Raw genomic sequence first — 17,038 nt, 5'->3', positions numbered from 1 at the left:
AACCTATGGAACAACACAGAACCCTGAAATATGCTCACATGTGGACTTTTAGCAGAAGATTGGAGGCAATGGTACATTATTGGGGAGAGGATGAATTTTTCAGTAATTGGCATTGAATATGGATAAAAAAGAAATGTCATACATTTCTCAAAACTTACCCAAAGATTCATGCCAGTTGAATTAGAGAAATAATATGAAAGGCAAAATAACAAAAGTTTTAGAAGAAAATATGAGAGAATATTTTACCCTTAAAAACCACAAAATTTTAAGAAAAACATTGATAAATTTGAAAGAAATCCTTGAAGTTAAAGACTTCATTAAAATTCACCATAAAAGGGAATCCCTGGGTGGCTCGGCAGTTGGGTGCCTGCCTTCAGCCCACAGCGTAATCCTGAAGTCCTGGGATCGAGTCCCACGTCGGGCTCCCTACATGGCGCCTGCTTCTCCCTCTGCCTGTCTCTCTGCCTCTCTCTCTCTCTCTGTGTGTCTCTCATGAATAAATAAATAGTCTTAAAAAAAATTCACCATAAAAATTATGAAAAAACAGGTAGTATAAGATATTTACAAAACATGTTAACTATGCGAGGATTATGTAAAGAACTCGTAAAAATCAGTAAGGAAACAACCTAGCAGAAAAATAAGTAGAGAAAAAAAAAATAAGTAGAGAATTTAAATAGACATCTCAGAAGAGGATATCCAAATGAGCAATAAACATACGGTGAGGCCATCAACCTCAATAGTAAACAGGGAAATGCAAACTAAAACCCCAAGGAGGGCAGCCCGGGTGGCTCAGCAGTTCAGTGCCGCCTTTGGCCCAGGGTGTGATCCTGGAGACCCGGGATCGAGTCCCACGTCGGACTCCCCGCGTGGAGCCTGCTTCTCCCTCTGCCTGTGTCTCTGCCTCTCTCTCTGTGTGTGTCTCATGAATAAATAAATAAATTCAAATAAAATAAAACCCCAAGGAGACATCACTACACATCAACTGGACAAAAAATTAAAAGTGGAAAAGTACCAAATGCTGGTAAAAGATATAGATCAACATATTCTCTTCCATTGTGGTGAAAATTAGTATCCCCACTTCGAAAAGAGTTAGGTACGACCTACCTAGTAAACTTGAACATGTGCATGTCCTATGACCCAGTAGTTCCAGTACTAGATATGCAACATAGAAAACCTTTTGCACAAGTGAACCAGGACATAGCTACAGAGGTTTTCATAGTAGCACTAAACAGCTCAAATATTAACCAAAGTGGAGAAATACATTGAGGCATATTTACCCGTTGGAATGTGTATCATAAGCCCTGACAGTTGGCTTTTCTTCTTGTAATGCAAATACATGATTTAAGTTTTGATTGCAGAGATCTGTGTCAGAGAGGGCTGCGTGGTATAAATGCGTTGCCAGCCGCAGTAGATTAGATAAAGAGCCATGCCATGCCCTATACCCCAGGCTTTTTTGTTTGTTTGAGAGATCCTGATTGATTGCCATAACTGACCATTTGGGCCACTATTTTTTCTTTCTCTCCCTATGCTTTTTTTTTTTTTTTTTTTTTTAAGATTTTATTGGGACGCCTGGATGGCTCAGCGGTTAAGCTCTGCTTTCGGCTCAGGCCTTGATCCTGCAGTTCAGGGATCGAGTCCCACATCGGGCTCCCTGCGTGGAGCCTGCTTCTCCCTCTATGTTTCTGCCTGTCTCTATGTCTCTCATGAATAAATAAATAAAATCTTTAAAAAATATTTTTAAAAAGATTTAAAATCTTTAAAGAAGATTTTATTTATTTATTCATGAGAGACACAGAGACACAGGCAGAGGGAGAAGCAGGCTCCCCACAGGAAGCCTGACATGGGACTCGATCCCTGAACCTGGGATCACACTCTGAGCCGAAGGCAGACGCTCAGCCCCTGAGCCACCAGACATCCTTCTCTCCCTATGCTTTGAATTCTTGCTCTCATGTTTTAAATTTACCAATAAAGAGTGAACTTGCAGAAACCCTAGGCCCCCATCCTTGACCCCAGTAAAAGCGGAATCCCAGATTAGCTGGCTCTCTCTCTCTCTCTCTACCTGCAATGTTGTTGTAGAGCCCCAGGTGTGCTGTGTAACTTCCAGGTCCCATAAACAGTAAGCTTTCATTTTTATTTTTCTTTAAATTTATTTTTTTTGTTTTATTTGCTTTATTTTCATTTTATTTTTTTAAGCTTTCATTTTTCAAAGTTGCCTGATGGTTATTAGTTATTGCTGAAGAGCACCTTAAAAATCATAATAAAAGCCACAAGTGCCAGTTCAACCATAACAGTGCTACTGATAGGCTGAGACTAGCACAAAACAAATGTGACACGGTAATGGGAATGAGCAAACTAGAACCACACGCTTCAACGTAGGTGAGTATCACAGATATAATAGAAAACAAGGAGAGCAAGTCACAGATGATTGCTTACAGTGTAGTTCCATTTATATAAAGTTCAAAGGCAGGTCAAGCTGGACAAAGGATTAGATTGCTTAAAGATATATTCAAAATCAGGGGAAAAGAAAAGAGAACAAATAACACAAAACTCAGAGTAGTGGTTACCTCTGGGGTAGTGTCTTAGCTCAGGCTGCTAGAAAAAAATGACCGTAGACTGGGTGACTTACACAGCAAACATTTGTTTCTCACAGTTCTGGAGGCTGAGACGTCCAAGATCAGGGTGCCAGCAGGTTCGGGTCTTCGTGAGGGCCCTCTTCCTGGCTTGCTGAAGGCTGTCTTCTTATGTCCTCCCGAGGGGTAGGTGAGGGGCTACCTCTGCTCTTATAAGGCCACTAATTCCATCATGGGGGTTCCACCCTCATGACCTAATTATCTCTCCAAAGGCCCCCACTATAAATACCATGCCATTGGGGCTTCAACATATGGAAGGGAGGGGGGTGGGGGCACAGTCATTCAGCCCATAGCAGGTAGGAATGGGTGGATCGCTAGGGAAGGACCACTGGGGGGTTCCTGAGGTACTGACAATGTTCTGTTTCTTAATCTACATGTGGGCACATAAGTGTTCATGTAATTATTCTTTAAAAAAAAAAAGATTTATTTATTTATTTATGAGAGACACAGAGAGAGAGAGAGAGAGGCAGAGACAGGCAGAGGGAGAAGCAGGCTCCATGCTGGCAGCCCAACGTGGGACTCAATCCCAGGACTCCAGGATCGCGCCCCAGGCCAAAAGCAGGCGCCAAACCACTGAGCCACCCAGGGATCCCCCATGTAATTATTCTTTAAACTCTATACATGTATTTTATAGGCTTTTCTGTATGAACTATAGCTTTCAGGGTTGTTTGTTTTTTAAAAGGAGTGATCTCAAAATCCCGCTGGATAATCTCAGTGCATTGATGTCCTGAAATTTCTGACTCATGGTCAAAGAAACAAAAGAAACTTTAACCCAGAAAAGAAAGACACTCCTGATTTTGCCAAACTCTTGTTTTTTCGTGCTAGTGTTGTGATTGATTGAGGGTTCTCGTTCCTTGGAGTAATGTCAAAAGATGCTAAGATTTTTTTTTTTAAGACTGTATTTATTTATTTGAGAGAGAGAGGGTATACAAGCATGGGGGGGGGAGGTGGGAGGGAGAGGCGGGCTCCCCGCTGAGCAGGACCCTGAGATCACAACCCAGGCGAGGACAGATGCTTAACTGATTGATCAGGATCTTTGATCCCTAGCCCATTGGCCCACAAAAGAGGGGGGCACTGTTTTGTTCATTTATCTGTTGTCTGTGCAGGGAGCCACCCTGGGTCCCCAATAAATGCACAGAATTGAGTGAACGTGTTCAGTGGGGGAAGTGTGGAGAGGGCCCTCTTCTGCCCTAGGGGCCCTTGTCACTCCTGCCCACCTCATCAAGCATCTGCCCATCCTTCAGCGCTTGCTCATGGCTTCACCCTCCGCGAGTTCTTCTCAGAGCTTAGTGTGAGGCCAACTCTTCCTCCCCTGTGCTCCCCCCACCCCCCCCCCCCGTCTTGTTTCTCTTCACAGTTTTCATTTTGCCCATTCTTGAGTATTTTGGGTATGTTGACCAAGCCCACTTATCTTCGCCACTTTTTTGGGTGCATATTGGGTTGATTTGGAAAAGAGAAGCCGTTTCATAGTGTGTCTGCTTTCCTTGGCGCCACATAGCTGACTTGAGGGGACTCCATTCTAGTGAACAATGACCTAAAAATATTCACATTAGCCTGGCGGGAACCTGTGCTTTGCTCTTAGCACCTTCATAAGACTCCGTGCGTACAACACCCACGGAAAGCAGCCGAGGTGTTTAGGGCTCCCCGAGGCTCCTGGAGAGTGCTGTGTGGCCTGACATCGCCCTTGCTCTGGGGAATATGGCCCAAAAAAAGGAGAGAAGGAGACAGGAGATGTTTCTTCCACTGCCACAGTGGCATGTGCACCCCCAAGACTCTCACTCACCTCAGGCCTGGCGGCTTTTCTCATGGGCAGAGAGCTTGTTCTTCTGACCTTGAGGCGTGATGACTAAGGACAGCAGAAAGGAGGTGGCAGCAGGGCACGTGGTGTGGCTCCCAGGAGAAGGATGAGGGGCTGCGAGCTCTTTTGCCAGGGCACTGCTCTTGGACCCCCCGGGGCTCCTCTTCTGGTCGGCCTGTCCCCTGAGGAGCCCTGAGGAAGTTAGAATATGTCTTGGGCTGCAGCCGGCCGGCCTTGCCTGGGGCTGCCTGGGGTGACGGCAAGGGCTGGTAGTGGGGATCCTCTGTGCTGGGTGGAGGCCCCTCACTTTACAGTCAGCAGCATCATATCATCTGTTGGCGGGGCCTGGGCCCCTCCCTTCTGCTGTGCTGAAGTTGACACCTAAAACCGGGCCCTCACCTTCTCGGAATCCCTAAGAGGAGGCGAAGGGACACCTCAGCCCACCGTCCCTGCCAGGGGGCACCGAGGGCTGACAGCTCAGTGAGGGCCTTCTCTGGCCTGGGCTCACTGGGAGTCCCTCGACGGACATGAGCCCACCGGCCTCTGAACAAAGCCCTCACCTCCCTGCCTCCTTTGAGGGAGAGCTGGGGGTGCACCGCATGTGGCTACCCCTGCATGGGCTCCCAGTGCTGCCAACAGCGCTGGGCAGAGTGAGCTCTCGGTCCACATTCAGGGTCCACATCCTGGACACTTGACTAGTTCTAGAACTTCATCCTCCACTTTTCTGCGTCCCTGCCCCTCAGACCAATGCCCTCACCTTCTGGATTCCCCGAGGAGAAAATCAGGGTGAGCTGCAGCTAGCCAGGGCTGTGTGGCACCTCTGAGGGCTGACAGCAGGCCCAGGACTGTTTGGGGCCTGACATGCATCACGGCTTGGGACTCCTCCATCTCCTGATCTGGGTCTGTCAGCCTCACACTTGAGTCCTCACCTTCCTGAATGCCTAGAACATGGGCTGGAACACATCTGTTTACCCCCGCCTCAGGCCTCCCAAGGCCAAGAGCAGGGGTGGGGCTCGGAGAGGTCCCCTGGTTTGGGGACTCCCCTCTCCCCACTAAGTACGCAGGTCCTCACCTGGACCCCACTGAGGGCCAAAACTCCTCCCTCTGTGACAGTAGGGCCACCCATTACACCAAGGCCCTCCCATCCCTGGGACGCTCCGGGCCAAAATGACAGGCTCCTGGACTATCCGGGGATAGGAACCTGCAGGGCTCTGTGGGACCCTCCCTGCCAGGGGGAGTCCCCTCCTGTCACTGAGTCGTAACCTTGTTTGCTGTTAGTTCCTGTGCAGAAGGGGCCGCTGCACCGAAGCCCTTGTCTTCCTGCTACCCTGCAGGCCGGAATGAGGGGGCTCCCTCATCTCACAGCTCTTCTCTGGGCCTCCCAGGGTAAGCGGGGGAGATCTGTGGGGCCTCCTATGCTCTCAGGCGGGTGTTTCCCTCGCTCCTTCACTGTCCTCACCGTGACACCGAGCACTGTGGTGTGAGGCCCATTCCTGGGATGCCGCTCCCCTCAGATCAGGATTCTCGCCTTCCTGGAACCACGGAGTCGGAAGACAGGGCGAGCCAAAGCCAGCTGCAACTGTTCCAGACCCTCGAGAGCTGACAGCCAGGGCAGGCCTCCAGGGATCCCACTGTTCTGGTTGAGTCCTTTCCTCGTTCTTCATTCTAGGCCCTCCCCTCCGTGTGCATCAGCGGCTCGCACTTCCCCCTCTACTGACCTGAGGCCGCCCTCCTTAGGCCCAGGCTCTCATGTCCCTGAGAGCCCTGAAGGACGAGTGCATGGGCAGCCCTTCCCGGGGAGCTAGAGGTGTGAGGGCAGGGGCAGGTTCGTAGTCCCTGAGAGACCACCTATATTCCGGGGTGTCGATCTCTCCGTCCTCCTATGTAGGGTTCCACATCTTGGCTCCTGTTCCTACATGAAAGGCTGCATCCCTGCAAACTCAAGCAACTTTCCTACTGCAAACCCTGCAGATAGAATCGGTGTGGCAGGAGTGATGGGAGACTGGGAAGCCGCCGCTCAAGGCAGCGGGCCCACGACAGGTGTTGGGCTGTCAGAGAAGGAGCCAGAAGGAATCTTCTCTTCACCAACTGGACTTAGCCTCTTATGTAACTTGGGTTCTGCTGCATTGACTTTCTATAAGGCAGGGATGGAGCTGCATGGGTTTGTGAGCCCCTGGCTTTTGAGGTGCTGTGACACTGCGTAGGTAGATGATCCTACGGTCGCCAAATACTGTCTTTTCCTCTATTCACACCACTTCTTTGATATTTTATTACTCCACCTACGTATTCTAAACCAGTAGTCTGTGCACACAGCCCTCTTGTTATCACCTGAGATAGATCTCGGAGTCGTGAAACAAAATGTGAATTATGACACACAGTATCTGCCTCTGGCTGAGAGGTGCAGGGTGGTGTGGGATCTAGATAGATTCACACCGCGGGGCTGGCCCTGGCCACTCTGCGGCCTACCACCAGGGTGACCTCAGTCACGTGAGAAAACTCCCCGAGCCCCACATTCTTTATCGGTGGAGCAGGTTGGATAAGCCCTGTCTTCCAAGACCGATGGATATTGGAATATGTGTTGCAAATCCAGCACAGAGCCTGACAACTATTGAGATATTTTTGAATAGCAATTGCCATGATTATTTTGACCCAGACGATGCCACATACCACACTGGGACTTTTTTTTTTTTTTTTTTAATTGAGGAGGAGGTCAGAAAACTTGCAATGTTCTAGGGAGGGGGAAAAAAAAAACCCAAATCACCCAAAGTGCTCCTTACTAAATAAATATTTCCCCATAAGATGGTTAGTCACTTGAATGTGGCATGTGGTAGGCTTCCCAGGTGGATACACTGTGACGCTACTACAGGTGTGCAAAGGGCCATGACTTGCCTCCCTCTCAACTGCCCTTGCATGCAACCCATCTCCTTTTTTTTTTTTAAGATTATTTATTTATTTGACAGAGCGAGAAAGAGAGCACAAGCAGGGGGAGTGGCAGGGAGACGGAGAGGGAGAAGCAGGCTTCTTGCTGAGTGTGGAGCCCGATGTGAGGCTTGGTCCCAGGACTCTGGGATCATGACCTGAGCTGAAGGCAGGTGCTTAACCGACTGAGCCACCCAGGTGCCACCCCCCATCTCTATCTTTACTCATTTCACCACCACCCAAAAGCTAGACATCATTTAGAGTTTGCCATATTCCACGGAAGAATGTTTCCTTTTGATGGAGTGGTCAATCCCCCACCCGCCCCAGGCCAGGGCAAAGTGGGGGGACTGACCAGTATCCCCCTTCTTCTCAGGAACTCTGAGGACACTGCAGTGCACAAAACACCCAGCTAGTGCCCTGTGTCCACCTGCCCGACAACAGAGAGCCCAGGAGCCCTTCTACCCCTGCCCCAGGTGGCTGAGGACTCCTTTCTGCTTTTCCACCTCCCTAAGGGACTGTCACGAGTCTCTCAGACATTGCAGACGTAGCCTTTCCACTGTGAGAGCCTCCATCTGGGGCTCTGGGCCCTGCTCACCATTTCAGTGGCTTCAGCTAACCCTTGGTGCAGCCAAAGTTACAAGTTCCCTCCCCCAGGAGACTGGCAGCTGCCCAACCTGCCTTGTCCGGTATCTACCCTGGACTGCTTCCGTGTGGCATCTCCTCCCTCCCCCTCCCTTCTGTTGACTGTTCCTTCCGGATTAGGAGCGCATCTCGGCACGTTCCTCATGTGGTAGCTTGTCTGGGACTCCCCAGCGTTATTGGCAGGGCCCGGGTCTTTGTGTGCACGTCCTAGGACTAGCGGGAAGCCTCGAGCAGCAGATGCTCCATTCATGTTCACGAACAAAGGAGCGAACGAGAGCTCTAATTTGTGACAATTTAATTTCTCCCACATTCTTGAAAGGCTAATAAGCAAATCCAGGCATATATCTTTTTTTAAATATTTTATTTATTTATTCATGAGAGACACACACAGAGAGAGAGAGAGAGAGAGAGAGGCAGAGACACAGGCAGAGGGAGAAGCAGGCTCCACGCAGGGAGCCCGATGCGGGACTCGATCCCAGGACCCCAGGATCACGCCGTGAGCTGAAGGCAGATGCTCAACCACTGAGCCACTCAGGTGCCCCCCAGGCATATATCTTATTGATTGATTGGCATATATCTTTTAATTCTACCAAAAGAAAGAGGAAAAGGAGTAAGGAAAACCAAGAATTAACCACTTTTTACTTTTTTCCTACCCCCCCCCCCCCACTGTTGTTATCTCAGTGTGGGATTCTGTTACATTTTAATGAAAATCCTATTCCGGCGCTATGTTTTTCTCATCCTGGATCACAATAAAAGACGCAAGGATTTTCGATTTGTTTTACGAAATACAAAACGAGGACTCTCAGACTTGATAACCAGCCGTAAATACGCGAGCTGTGTTGTTCGTAAACTTGGATTCTGAATTTAAATAAACCTTCTTGAAAAAAACACGTTGGAGGGAGAAGGGAGGTGAACCTGCACGTTGTTTATAAATAGCCAGAACACGGAGAGGAGCCGACCGTGCTGTCCCCGGCTCCGCCTGACTGTCCGCCACGCCACGTTGGGTCCTGCAAGGCCAGGACCCGCTCTTGGATGTCACCAGGGCTGCGAGGAGCTGCTGGGGGCGGGGGGCGGGCACTGGTGGCGGCCTGGGCTGCAGCCCCGGCCTGGGCTCGCTTCTCCTCATCTCTCAAAGCCTCTTCGTGCCGGGCCTGGAAGGCGCCGGGGCCGGTATCAGTGACTTGGGCCAGGAGGTCCAGGCCTTTCATGGTGCTGGTCTCCGCGTAGGCCCTGGGCCCCCACAGGAGCTCTGGCGGGCCCCTGGCGGTACCCCAGGTCCTCTCCCTGCACCAAATCTTTAGTGGCGAGCTTCGTGGGCTCCCCAGACATTAGGTGCCTCCGCCGGGCCTAGACCCCCAGCACATTCAGGGATTCCCACATCTCCTCAGGGGCACCGTGGCCTTTGACGACGATCCCAGCCGAGAGGGGCATCGGGAGCGCGTTCCTGGGAGAGCCCACGCCTCACTCTGACGCCCTTGGGTGGGGGGCCCACCTTGCGAGCAGGGGCGTGCGGGTGAGTGCTGGGGTCGCTTCCTTCAGGTCCAGGCCGAAGACCAGATCCAAGCGCCAACGTGGTGGGGCAGCTCATGCCTTGAGCTCAGGAGCGTAGGCCCCGTGTAAGAGGGGGCCGGTCCCCTCCGCGGGGACAGGTCACTGCTGCAGGACTCCCCCGACCCCGAGGACCTGCGCAGGGTCACCGTGTGCCTTGGGCTGCGGCCTGCCAGGCCTGGCTGGGACTGAGACCCTCACCTCGCCGCCGGCTCTGATCCAGCTCCCCTGCCCCCTAAGAAACGAGTCGTTTCACCCTGACAGCTCTGCCCAGGGCTTTCCAGGCTGACCCCACAGGGAGGACCGTGCCCAGGCCTCCTCTGTTCTCCAGCGGTTTCCCTCATTGCTCACACTGGGTTTTCCCTTGCATTCCCGCCAGGGCCTGGGGCTCCTCTCTCTGCTGAACTAGGGTGCCCAGTCCTTAAACTAAGGCCTTCGTTTACAAAAACTCTGCAGGGCGAAGTCAGGGGCACCTGAATGTGTCAGCTCTGTCCTGGGCCTCCCACGGGAGAGGCTTGGTGCAACTGTCTCCTTTGGGGGTTGACTGGTCCCCATTTCCTCCCTCGGTGGCCTCACCTTGACACCTCACCAGTCCTGGGACTCCACTTTCAGTGCACCTGAGCCTATGCCTTTTACACCAAGGTGTTTGCTTAAATGGGACCTTAGAGTTGGAAGTTCGGGGTGAGCCACTTCCTGCCAAGGCTACTTGGGACCTACAAAACCTGAGAACAGGGTGGGGACTGCATGGGATTCCACAGCTCTCCACGGGTCAGTCGCTCATCTTCACCCAGAGTTCTGACCTGCGCTCAGGGGCAGACTTCTGACTCCTCATTCTACTGAACCCAGTCAACCAGGCTCAGACCAAGGTCCTCCATTCTCTGAGTCACTAGAGAAGTTGGGACACACCACATCTGGGTACAGCTGCCTCCAGCCTCCTGGAGCTGAGAGCACGGGTGGCATTCTGGTCTGCCCCCTCTTTTGGGGGAGAAGTCCTCTCATTAGCACTCAGGGTCCTCATCCTGGACTCCTACGTGGGTGTTGGGTCTCCTCCCGCTGCAGAACTGAGGCCACTTCCTTAGGCAAGGCCCTCGGCTCCCTGGAGCATTTCAAGCAGGTCAGAACTTCCCAGAGCTGGGGGGCAAGGGCACGGGGTGGCTGTGTCCATCCTATTCAGGACCGTCACCTTGACACCTGACCGGTCCTGGAACTCCACCCTCCGCTTACTAAAGTTCGTGCCCCTTAGACCAAGGTCTTCCCCTTCCGAGATCCCCAAGGTGGAAGTGAGGGTGAGCTTCTGGGTATCCGAGGCTGCCTGGGGCGACCGAGGGCCGACAGGGGGCAGGATGGTTTGGGACCCCACTGATACACATCAAAGCCCGGGACTCTTCCCTCTACTGATCTGGGTCCATCGCCGCCCACCCCAGTCTTCATCTTCCTCAGTCTCTAGACAGGAAGCCGGGCCCGAGGCGTCTGGCTGCCCCTGCCTGCTGCTCCTAGGCCTGGTTGGCCCCCAGAAAAGGGATCCTTTCGTTAGCCCCGAGGATCTCGCCGGACTCCAGTTAGGGCCCATGATTCTTCCTGCAGCAGAGCTGTGGCCACCCCACCTGGACCTGCGCCCCCCCCCCCCCCCCCCCCCCGCCCCCGGTGTGCTTCGCAGACAAGCTGAATGACTGTGCCGGGGCTCCCAGCGCTGATGCAAGGGTCGGGCCTCGGGGGGCTTCCTTGGTGCTGGGTAGTTGCTTCAGTTCACCTTCAGCGCCCTTACCTGCATCCCTGAGCAGTCCTGAGATCTCTGTTTCCACTAACTGAAGCTTGCGATTGTTAGATCAAGTTCCAGAACTTTCTTTCTTTCTTTCTTTCTTTCTTTCTTTCTTTCTTTCTTTCTTTCTTTCTTTCTTCTTTCTTTCTTTCTTTCTTTCTTTCTTTCTTTCTTTCTTTCTTTTTCTTTCTTCTTTCTTTCAGATTTTATGTATTTATTCATGAGAGACACACACATAGAGAGGCAGAGCCACAGGCAGAGGAAGAAGCAGGCTCCATGCAGGGAGCCCGATGCAGGACTCGATCCTGGGATTCCAGGATCAGACCCCGGGCTGAAGGCGGCGCTAAACCACTGGGCCACCCAGGCTGCCCCCTTCCAGAACTTTCAAGGCAGAAGTCAGAGTAAGTGACATCCGGCCAAGGCCGCTAGGGGTTTCTGAGGGCTGTCAGCAGGGGTGGTTCTTTTTTTTTTTTTTTTAATATTTTACTTATTTATTCATGACAGAGAGAGAGGCAGAGACAGGCAGAGGGAGAAGCAGGCTCCACGCAGGGAGCCCGATGTGGGACTCGATCCCGGATCTCCAGGATCACACCCTGGGCCAAAGGCAGGTGCTAAACCGCTGGGCCACCTGGGATCCCCAGCAGGGGTGGTTCTATGGCAACCCAGTGCTGTCAGTCCGAGCCTGGGACTCCTCCCCTACCCACTTGAGTCCACGGATCTCGTAGCCTCTCTGAGTCCCGAGAAAGGCAAGCCGTACCACATGGACGTGGCATTGCTACAGACGCCCAGGCCGGGCAGCAGGCGCAGGGCTCTGGGCAGCCTCCTCTTTTGGGGACAGATCCTGTCTTTAGTACTCAGGGTCCTCACTTGAACTCCACTTAGGGCCCAGACTCGTCCCCCTGCATAACCGGCCCTGCTCCCTTTCCACCGGGGCCTCCCCTACTGGCCGCTCAGGCAGAAAGGACGAGCTCCCGGGCTGAGCGCTCGGCTCCCCGCAACTGCGAACAGGCCGCTGGGCATGTGGGATGTGGGACTCTCCTGGCCTATCTCCAGGTCCTCACCTGGGCTCCTGCTCTGGGCTCCTCACTCTGCAGGACTGGGGCCCAGTCCCACGAGATCAAGGTCTCCCTCCTCCTGAGGCCTGCAGGCAGAAATGAGGGGGCTCCTCCGTGGGACAGCCTGCCTCAGGCTGGGCTTCCCTGGGCGTGGAGGGTGATTCATCACCTTGCCGCCCGGCTGATCCTGGGGGGACTCCGCTCTCAGGAAACCTGGGGCTGCTCCCCTCAGATCAACACCCTTATCTCCTGGGGCTATAAAATTAGAAGTTAGGGTGAGCCAGGTCCAGGCCTCGGGGGACTCGGTGGGACCCCACTGTGCTGTCTGGGTCCTCCCCTGGAAGCCTAGTAGACGCTCATATCCCTCCTCCTACTGACCTGAGGTTGCCCTCCTTACACCAAGGCTCTCATGTTCCTGACAACCCTGTAGGATGATTGGGACACTTAGCATCACAGGCCTGCCTGGGACACTACAGGTCTTCAAGCAGCCGTAGGCCAGTGTCTGTTGTCTGTCTTCTGTCTATAGTCTGTCTGTAGGGATCCTCATTTCGGCTCCTGTCTCCTTGATTAAAGGCTTCCTGGGAAATGCCGCATCCCTTCAAGCTCTTGAGCAGTTTCACGACGATAAATTTTGCAGGAAATAGTTCCTTGCCCCAGAGTTATGAGAGATGAGGAAGCTGTAGCTTGAGACAAGAGGCCTGGGACAGGTGGCGTTGCTGTCACCAGCCAGACTTAGCCTCTTATGTGACTTCAGTTCTATTACCTTTCTCCAGGGAAGGGACAGAGCCTCAGGATCTCTGAGCCCCCGTTCTTTGGAGAGGATGTGACATTGCATACGCAGATGGTCATGTGATCGCCAAATATTAGCTCTTCTGTTTTCTTTTTTTTTTTTTAAACAAGGATATCCATTCTTGCCACTTTTTTTTAAAGATTTATTTTTATTTATGATAGACATAGAGAGAGAGAGGCAGAGACACAGAGGGAGAAGCAGGCTCCATGCAGGGAGCCCGATGTGGGACTCGATCCTGGGTCTCCAGGATCGCACCCTGGGCCAAAGGCAGGCGCCAAACCGCTGAGCCCCCCAGGGATCCCCTGCTCTTCTGTTTTCTTTCCTCGCACTCTACATTTACTTTAGCATTCCTGTGGCTCTGGCAGCGTGTTCCAATCGGGCAGTTTGTGCACAGCCTTCCTCCTTACTGCCTGGGATCTATTTTGCAGGAGGGAGAAGAAACGTGAATTAGGAGATGCAAGGCTGGGCCGGGTGGGAGACAGTGGGGGACTCTCTTCAAGGAGCTGGACTCGGGGATGCGTGAGCAGGTTCACTCTCGTCTCTGCGTGTCCTTAACCGGCGCATTTCCTGTGTTGTGGACCGAATGTCTCTCCCCCAGGTTCATCTGCTGTGATTTTAGTGCCCGGGTGATGGTATTAGCAGGTGCGGCCTTTCGGAGGTGATTGGGTCATGAGGGTGGAGTCCTCAGGAATGGGGTCCGGGCTCCTAGAACAGCACCCTGGGACAGGCCTCTTACCCTTCCCACCGTGTCAGACTCCGCCAGCAGGAGCCGACTCTCAACCAGGAAGTGGGTTCTCACCAAGCACCCAAGCTGCTGGCACCTTCGTCTTGGACGTCCCAGCCTTCAGAACTGGGAGAAACAGTACACTGTGGTTGTTTCAAAGCTACCCAGTCGGTGGTATTTTTGCTACAGTAGCCTGGACGGGCTAAGACACCTTCAAACAAGCTTGGCCGCCCACAGTGATGTACATCAAGGGGCTCCCCAAGGCTCACCTGCCTGAGGTTAGAGGCCAGTGAGCCCTGGTTCCCTTCACTAATGTCTGGAGCGGGCATAGTTTTTCAATAATGATGAATTATGTCAACAGTAGTTGGGGATGCTAATCGGGGTGCTTTCCTACAGTTTGGGTTGGCAAATTGGACAGCTACGTCTTACAAACACCGACTTCTGGGGACGCCTGGGTGGCTCAGCGGTTGGGTGTCTGCCTTCGGCTCAAGGTGTGAACCCAGAGTCCCGGGATCGAGTCCCGTGTCGGGATCCCTGCATGGAGCCTGCTTCTCCCTCTGCCTGGGTCTCTGCCTCTCTCTCTCTGTCTCTGTGTCTCTCATGAATAAATAAATAAAATCTTAAAAAACAAACAGAAAACAAACACTGACCTCCGTTCAGATGCTTGCACCTTATTTATCTGCTCAAGATGCTCACCAGCCTCCGGCATGGTGGAAGGGAATCACGTACAACTGGAACGTTCATCCGGGGTACAGGTATGCATCTTCAGCGTTGATGAGTGACTCCGTGCGTGGCAAATGGAGGTTGTTTGACAGACTACGCAGACCCCCCCAAGGGAGTTTTGTGGGTTTCTGTCACTGATCCGGGCACTGTGATAGACACTAGGGCTGGGGTGGGGAGGAGAGGGACTGAGAGAGCCTTGCCCCATCAGTTACCATCAAGTAAAATTAGTCTTTCTGGGCAAGGCATGACTTGACCACAACAGGCAACTACCACTTTTAGTTGATCTCATTAGTATACCATAAGGAAAGATTATCAATTGTGTGGTGAGTTCTTTTTTTTTTTTTTTTAAAGATTTTGTTATGTATTTATTCGTGAGAGACACACAGAGAGAGGCAGAGGGAGAAGCAGGCCCCATGCAAGGAGCCCAATGCAGGACTTGATCCCGGGCCTCCAAGATCACAGCCCGGGCCGAAGGCAGGGGCTTAACCACTGAGCTACCTGGGGATCCCCTGTGTGGTGAGTTCTAAGATGACTTGAGGCCTGCAAGGCTCATGTCCTGAACTCAGATACTCCCAGTCCCTGGAGAGCAGGGATTTGGCCACTCGGTATGGACAGAGTTTAGGTCTAAATGACTAAGGTGGTAAACGTTGGCCACCTGAGGATAGAGGTTCTGAGACTTTCAAGCCAGAAGGTTGGGGGAAATGTGTGGACACCACCAGCTGGCATAGCAAAAGTATCAAGCCCACTCTGGATTTCTTCACAGTAAATGATGTTATCTGTCAGTGGTCACAAATTTATTTATTTATTTTTTAAAAAGATTTTATTTGTTCATAAGAGACACACAGAAAGAGAGAGAGGCAGAGACAGAAGCAGGCTCTGTGTAAGGAGCCTCATGAGGGACTTGATCCTGGATCCTGGGATCACGCCCTGAGCCAACGGCAGACGCCCAACTGCTGAGCCACCCAGGCGTCCCAGTGGTCACAAATTTAATATGCATAGGATTCACTTGGGGATCTGTTAAAATTCTAATACAAGAGTTCTGGGGCAGGGACCAACAGCCTGCAGTTTTTTAGAAAAGATTTTATTTATTTATTTATTTATTTATTTATTTATTTATTTATTTAAGAGAGTGAATGCTCACAGAGGGGCAGGGGCAGATGGAGAGAGACAATCTTAAGCAGACTCTGTGCTGAGCCCAGAGCCCGACAGGGAGCTTGATCTTACAAGCCCGAGATCATGACCTGAGCTGAAATCGAATCCGACACTTAACCCACTGACACCCAGGTGTTCCAAGAGCCTGCACTTTTAACCAGGTGATGTCCATATTGCTGGTCGACTGATGGTACTTTAAGTAGCAATATCCTGGAAACCTCCTCGAGAGTGGACCCATGCACATAGACCGTTCTAGCAAACCGCACGCTGGTGAGTCAGAGCTAGTCTAGTCCCTTGGAGAGGCTCTGAGAAGCTCTGGGCTGTCATGGAAGGTGGGAAGGGACACTGGGAAACATACTGGGTAGATGTCATAGTTAACAAGTGACCTGGAGCCAAATGCTTGACTTCCCTGCTCCCAGCTCTAGGAAGCAGGGTGGGGATGTGTTCTTAAGAATTCATTTTTATAACCTTGAACACAGTTCAGTCCACATTCAAAGGACCAGATGCCTGCTTTTGTGTCATTTTCTTGGTAAGATGTTACCCGATATCTCTTGTATTAGAAGCTAAAGTTTATCAGTGTTGAGCTCAGTGAACAGGAAGGTTCTCTGCCTGATGTATTACCAGGTAGCCCCGAATAGATTTACCTTCCCTCTAGCAGAAGAGCCTGATGAACCTCTCCTCGCCCATGTCATCTGCACGCCAATTGTTTTCATTATTTAAAAGTCTGATGACCATATGGAAACCCAAATCATGACACTTTACTTGACTTCCTCATTTGTGAGATGTGAGATTGTGTCTGGGCATTCTCTGGGGGTATTTTCTAACTTCAGAAATCCAAGACTTTAAAGAGAATATTAAATTCTCAATATTACAATCTGTGCATCAATGAAGCTTCTTTTCTGACATGGTAGGCAGCGTGCTTACAAAGAGTTTAGAGTTTCTGATAAGAAAATTCATCTGGGCTTTGGGTAGAGCTCTCAGCAAGTACCATGGACCAACCTTAAATGTCAATTGGATTTTTATACCCTGCGCGTCTCAGAGATTTTAGTCTGCTTATCTTCCATCTTATCCAGGAACGCTAGAGCTGCAAGGTCTACTGCAGGCACAATCATGAATCACCACTTTTAGCTGTTTAAAACCCTGACACTTTCAGGCACCATTTACAGTTTAACGGTGGGTTATACATCCAGAAAGCCTTCTCCCAAGATGACCCCATGGTGGTGGTTATATACACCCCTGCACTCTGGGGCTTCCTTGGCATGGCTATCAGTGTGCCCCTCAAGGAATTTGTTCACCGT

Source organism: Canis lupus, chromosome X (genome assembly GCF_003254725.2).
Source record: "Canis lupus dingo isolate Sandy chromosome X, ASM325472v2, whole genome shotgun sequence".
In the NCBI taxonomy this organism is placed as follows: Eukaryota; Metazoa; Chordata; class Mammalia; order Carnivora; family Canidae; genus Canis; species Canis lupus.
This window is presented reverse-complemented; position numbering follows the sequence as displayed.